General features: G+C 31.3%; 1 pseudogene; it reads left to right on the top strand.

The window, feature by feature from the left end:
* The first annotated feature begins 2,472 nt into the window (after nt 1-2,472).
* LOC136275120 (uncharacterized) lies at nt 2,473-3,251 on the top strand (annotated as a pseudogene).
* Nucleotides 3,252-7,284: the final 4,033 nt, after the last annotated feature.

Here is a 7,284-nt window from a genome sequence, read left to right as displayed (position 1 = left end):
ATATTGTGTAGTAAAGACTGAAAATCTCTCTCTCTCTCTGCCTTGTATTTTGCAACAAGCGTTATATATTCAATCCCAATTTCTCCAACGCGCAGCAAAGTAGTTCATGGAAATTCATGCGCATTATATTTGTCTAAAATGCATAGTCTTGTTTTTAAAACACGTTATAAATAAGAAAACTAAAAAAGATAGACAATTCTTTCAAAATTAAAAAAATAAACAAAATGCCAATACTTTTGACAAAACGTGGCTCTTTGTGTAACTATTTGGTATAGCGGAAGCTTTTACTTTGACGCTGTTTTGTTTTTTGTTTACTTTTGAAGTTGTGCTATTTATAGTAACATTGGCAATTTGCCTGCCTACAGCCAGGACTCTGCTTTCAGCAGAGCCCGGCCGAAAATGGCATGAATTCCATATACGTCCTTTATTAGGTCCTGGGATATTCGGTAATGTTTTTAGATACCCTATGGAGAAATAGTGTACATTTTACTAATTTGCATAGCGGCCATATTGTTATGACAATGGCGATTTTCAGTACAAAAAATAAATATATAGAAGAGGGAGAGAAAAAAAAAAACCATAAATTTTAAAAAATAAGTATTTCGAAAATATTTTCTCCTCATTTGGTTTTGTCATTTACTACATCCGGGATCAGAATGTGCTTATTTTGTTTACATTAGTTATTTTGAATCTGAAAAATCGAAGCAGGGCGTTGTAGGAATAAAATGTGTTTTAGTTATGAAGGGATTTTGGAATTATTCATAGGTAAAGTTGTTCCTCATATATTTACAAAGTTTACATTGCAAACTGGTTGTGACAGAAATCTTGACTCATATTAAAAATGTCTTGTCGGTTCCTTTTTCCTTTCAATTTAGCATTTTTCAAGACTTTTTCAGTAAGCTATCGGACTTGCAACTAGGCATTTAGGCTTTATATTAATTCATTACGCATATTGCATATTTCTATTTAAGAATTATCATTATAAATTGAATAAGATTTTTCAGGTTATAATTCTATTCTGTTTCAAGCTGATATTTTCAACCGTTTATCTATTTATTTACTCCTTTTAGCCGGTATAGTCCTATTTTTAGATTATCTAATGGTTTGATAGAGAGGCATTCAAAGTGAATTTGAAGTGCGAATCACTGATTGTGGTGACAAAAACATACACAGATAACCTATGCATTGCCCCATGGGCCAACACATGTTTTATTACACAAAAAAAAATTGTAATCACACAAATTTCATGCTAAAAAATTATGTAATTTTCATTCGTAAGGTAGACAATTTGAAAACATGAATATAAATGAGAACAGTGTCACGTTGCATTTAGCTCATGAAAAAAGTGTACGTTATTTCTCCAAATGCATAGACATCCACATCAAGTTTGAAAATTTGAATATATATGAACAATGTTCTGGGCGATCCCACAGCGACATATGAAGATGTCGTTGTCGTGTTATGGCGTTGTGGGAGACTTTAATGCATGCAATTTAGCGTTTTATATTATTTAAGGACGCAGCGTAATCACTTTGAGGACACAGCCCTGGTGTGACATAGCTTTTTGCTGGGCAACAGATGTTTGAACTTATTTCAACAGCAATATGTGCACGTGAATGCTTTGTTATGAGATGTCATTGCCATCTCTGTGTTATCGAATTAAGCGATCCTGTCAAAAAATTGATAGGGGAATAATTTATGACCTAAAGGAGTACGGTTTAGCTCAATGTGCTGGAGTCTGCACATAAAAAGTATATTTGTTTGGCTTAGTGTGCTGGTACCCTGCACAATAGTGTAGTGTGTAATGTCGGTCTTACATTGTTGGATTTTCACACGTTGGTGTTGATTTTTGTGAACAGAATTAGATCGGACCGTCTGTGCTTGATATTCTGCAATTTGAAATTGTTGTCTCGGAACTCCGAGAACTGGCTTATTTACCTGAGCGAGTATAACGAAATCAGCTTTCTCCGAATTCACCATACAGATTTCAGGAAACTTTACATTACAATTTACAATATAAACGCGTTCAAGAATGTTGGGTAGTATTTTGGTAGAAAGCAGATGTGCATTCTACTGGGCTAATCACAACTTGATCTTTTAGCTTAAATGTTTATAGTATATAAATTTTGTATTGGAACTTTATAGTGCCCCCCAAAAAGTGGTGTGTTCTCCGAATGCCTACTCCTCAATTAAAAATGATAATTGGTCAAGGCAAATATGGGGCCCTCTAAGGGGACACAGGTAGACTTTACCTGTATATACTTTGGGACACAGGTAGACTTTACCTGTATATACTTTCGTTCACAGGTAGACGACATTGTCTTATTCTTAATTTAAAAAAAGATGCAATAAATAGTGCTAATGGCTGCATGTACCTGACATATTAAAAATACCATATTTTTTAATAACCTAAATGTTTCACTGAAATAAAATAATCATTAAATAAAAAAAATTGAAATTAAATATCTTTCTTCATTTTTAAACTTACATCTTAACAAAATAAGAATAAAACATTATTTCTTAAGGTATAAATTAAAATCAGAGATTTTAAATGATGATTATCTAAATTATGACTGAGATAAAATTATGATAAAAAATCACTTTCTTCAACAAGTTTGTCCAAGCTGTGAATAAATAAATGAACGTGAAGAAACTGATAAGAAGAGCAGCCGTCCTACCCCTAGTTCCTCTAGACAGCATCGAAGACGTGTGGTCCTGGAAGACCGCGATGAAGCCGACCTTAAGGAAGTGAGAGAGACCTTTACAGACTATGTGACAGAACAGTGGGTGAATGGTGACAGACTTATTTGGAATCACTTCGGAACCAATGGACCACGGACCAATAACAACTTAAAAGCATGGCACGGGAAGCTGAAGAGGATGGCCCTACACGCGCACCCAAACATTTACACTGTCATCAAGATCTTCAAGGACATCCAGAAAGGCAAAGAAATTCTACAGATCCAGAAACAAAGAAGTACGCGAACATCAAGAGGAGACTGCAGACCCTGAAGGAGCGATACCAAGACGGGATCATCGACCTTATGACCTACGCAGATTCAGCTTCGGAACTTCTTTATTTAGGACATTGACATAGTGACAGTGAAAGAGAAAGGACATTATGACAGACTCCGTGCCCATACTAGTATATGTGTAAATATTGTATATATACTGGTATGAATTATACTTTTTAAAACTTAATGTCATTTTGAATTGTTATTTATGTTTTAGACAACCATGTATTTATGAGTTTGTTACAAAATAGTGATATGTGTCAAAATAAAAAGAAAACTGTATATAAAATGTTATGCAATTTTAAAACATTATTGTATTGTTTTAAATTATATGTAGTGCTAATAAATTAAATAAATATATTAAAATTGATTCAGTGTTTTCTTTTTATTTTTAATTTTAATTATAAGACATTCAAAATTTAACAACAATTACAAACTGTTATATTATTTTTCAAGGAAACACAGGTAAAGTTTACCTGTGCCCCTTTAGAAGGCCCCATAATTGCCCAGTATAATTGAATAATGATAATTGGGCAGTAGGCTTTCGGAGAATCATCCAAAAAAGTATTAATGCATGTATTCATAAGAATTTGAAAACAAGCTTGATAACCGATTTTCAGTACTTTCAGTACTTTAATTGAAACTTAGCCGCCTGTTTGATGGTTTGCATTAATTTTATTATGTTACTTTTTGTTATGACTTATAACATTTCGTTTAAAGCAAATGAATTATCTGTACCATTAATATATCTTTCCACTGCAGGGATTTTCTATTTAACCTGGGCCAGCATGAATCTTGGATAGGTGTGAAAAACATGAATGAAGAGGGGAACTTTGAGAACATGTTAAATGAAATAGTTAACTACACAAATTTGGAATCGAATGAACTAAACGATGGAAGCAATGAGCGTGGTGGTTGTGTATCGATATCTTATGAAATTTGGAGGCTTAAAGAGTGTTCTAGTTATTTACCTGCTCTCTGTTCACTAAGGTACAAACCCGGTAAGTGTTCAAAATGTCAATTTAAGAAAATGGCCAAAGGTGAGTAACAAATCAACTATCAGATCTACCAAGTACTATTTTATTATGACGGTTATAATTTAAAGTAAAATTAAAGGAGGTTTGATTAACTTCGAACTAACTTTTATTCGCGACGACTAGAATATCCTTAAATGCCATTTTTTTAATATACGTGTATATCAACCAAAATAAGTGTGAGTACTGGTATATATGGATCAGACTTTTTAGACACTGAATACAATATATATATATATATATATATATATATATATATATATATATATATATATATATATATATATATATATATATATATAAGAAGCACTAGCAAACCAACAACACTCGTTATCTAAAGTGTCGTATCAAAAGATACAAGGTTATAAGATGAGATATAAAAAAGCACTAAAAATAACCAACGACACGAACAATAAAGTAAAATATTGTCAAATTTTCGGGACAACCCGTCCCTTCTTCAGGACAACAAAACAAAAACTACATAAGAAAGAAGAAAAACATCTACAAAACTAGCACTAAACTAAACTAAATGATATATAAAAACTAGATAATGTTTAAACACCGGATCAAAACGTGGCAGCTACATCTTTATATTTAAGAATTCGAGCCCGAGAAAGAAAAATCCCGTCCGACGCAGCGGACGGTTTGTGAAGAAGTGCTGAAAGATAACGCGAACGAATTAACTTGCTAATTGGGGGTTGCTGTTAATTAAGTTGTACTAGTAAGATAATTCGTAGTGAAAGTTTGTAGGGAAGATTGGCCCTGTAAAAGACCACATAAATAATCATGAATGTAAAAACTAATGGAAGTGAAATAAAGCAAAAGAACAAAACCGATTACGGAAATAGCTAATAATTTGAATAAATAACATGATTAATAGTTTGTACATGGACCGAAAAAGATGAAGATTGTGATATTGCTACGAAAACAAATCAGTACTTAGTTGATGTTCATTTTGGTGAAGTCACTTAATTTGTTAATGCCGTCAGGGCGGAATGACTTCAGTCTATGCATCCAAAATTTTTCTTTGTTTTTTCTCTCCGCATCTGTCCAGTTAGGGTTGTGATCAATGACCAAAACCATCATGTCCTAAATAAATCATTTAGTTTAGTTTAGTGCTAGTTTTGTAGATGTTTTTCTTCTTTCTTATGTAGTTTTTGTTTTGTTGTCCTGAAGAAGGGACGGGTTGTCCCGAAAATTTGACAATATTTTACTTTATTGTTCGTGTCGTTGGTTATTTTTAGTGCTTTTATATATATATATATATATATATATATATATATATATATATATATATATATATATATATATATATATATATATATATATATATCAGGCTTGGGGCGAATTACATTGTAAAGTAATGCATTACATTACCATTACTTCATGAATTTGGGCATTAAATTACCATTACCATTACTTGATTTTCTTGAAGTAATGCATCACATTACCATTACATGAGTAAAGTAATGCATTACCATTACCATTACTTTCAAATTGTTTTAAAAAAGCAAAGCTAATAAAGAGTTTTTGCAAATGTTTCAAATATAAAACACTGTTTAACATATCTACAGGTTCATGCTCAGTATCAGGTTCAAATTCAACGACTATATATGACTATGACTATATATACACGAGTCATTCTTTATTTGCTCAATATATAATTATCTTGTGGCATTATGAACAACATGCGTATCAAATAAGTAAAATGATATTTATTGACATTTGGCTTCATGATACAATGTAGGATACGAAATAGAGACACAGAATTACATGCATAACGAAAAACAATTTATGGAATAATGTTGCGGTTATTAAAAGCTAAATAGGAACATTCCCCAGATTACACAAATATCTATAATTTTGAACACTTAATTGTATTAATTCATAAACAGATGGTTTTTCCCAGTTATATTTCTTAAGACACGGTGTTTTAATCGTATTTCTTTCTACTGAGGACACTTTAAGACAAAAGATTGCTGTTGCACTTTATGATCGAAGTTTCAAAGGGTTCATCTTTTATTAAACTGCATCCTGTTAGTTTGAAAATCTTCCGAGCTATACTAAATAAATGTTTTACAGGAGCAGTCGAAGCTTGGACTGAAAAGTACTGTTTGACAATCTTTATCTAAGGATAAATTAAGTGCAATAATAGAAAAAATACATGAATCTTGTATTTTCTATCAGTCCAAACTAATGTACAGTGTACTTAAAAATTAAGATACAAGAGAGACAGAAGAGAGAGAGGGAGAGAGAGAGGGAGAGAGAGAGAGAGAGAGAGAGAGAGAGAGATCATAAGTAAGTAAAATTATTTTCAAATGGGTTATAATATTGGAAGTGATATTTATTTTCATCATGGATGGACATTGCATTTATTTTGCTTTTAAAGGTGCATGTGTCTCCTATTCTATTGGGACATAGCGAAGGGAAGGGGATTGGGGTGTTTAGCACTTCGTATAACAATAGATTGTTTTGATACTTAGATTATCCTGGGGGCATAGTGTGTTGTTGACACATTTCTTATTGAAGTGCAAACTAATTGGAGTAAATTGTTTAAATGAATAAAAACTCTTAATAACAACACTCTTAAAAATGTTATAAAATTGTGCTGTTATATTTAGTAATATTAACAATTCAAATATGAATTTTTAAAAAATCTTTTTTAATAATACCATTAAAACATTTTTATCTCAAGAATTATTTCTTTCTTCATTATAAATAAATTTAATCAAATTCAATTTCAAATATTCATTTTTTCATCACATTTTTAAAAGTGAACATGTATAAATAAGCTTAGTAATGCAAAGTAATGCCAAGTAATGCCAGCATTACATTAGATTTTGGAAAGTAATTAATTACATTACCATTACTTGTAATGCTAATTTTGTGGCATTACACATTACTAGCATTACTTTGAAAACATGTAATACATTGCAATGCATTACCATTACATTTAGCATTACCCCAAGCCTGATATATATATATATATATATATATATATATATATATATATATATATATAATATATATAATATATATATATATATATATATATATATAGTATCTCTAACTCGTGAACTAGCAAATACCTGATCGACAAACAGTTTCTCAGGAACAAACCACTACTAAACCAATAACAAGAGATAAACCAAAAATATCTGAGACTATACAAACCACTAAGCAACAAATCTCCAAAAATGTCAGACCTACAGATATACATTATCCTTAAACAAGTG

Source organism: Magallana gigas, chromosome 4, assembly GCF_963853765.1.
Source record: "Magallana gigas chromosome 4, xbMagGiga1.1, whole genome shotgun sequence".
NCBI classification, from domain to species: Eukaryota; Metazoa; Mollusca; class Bivalvia; order Ostreida; family Ostreidae; genus Magallana; species Magallana gigas.
The sequence above is the reverse complement of the archived record's forward strand: the minus strand, read 5'-3'. Positions and strand labels throughout refer to the sequence as shown.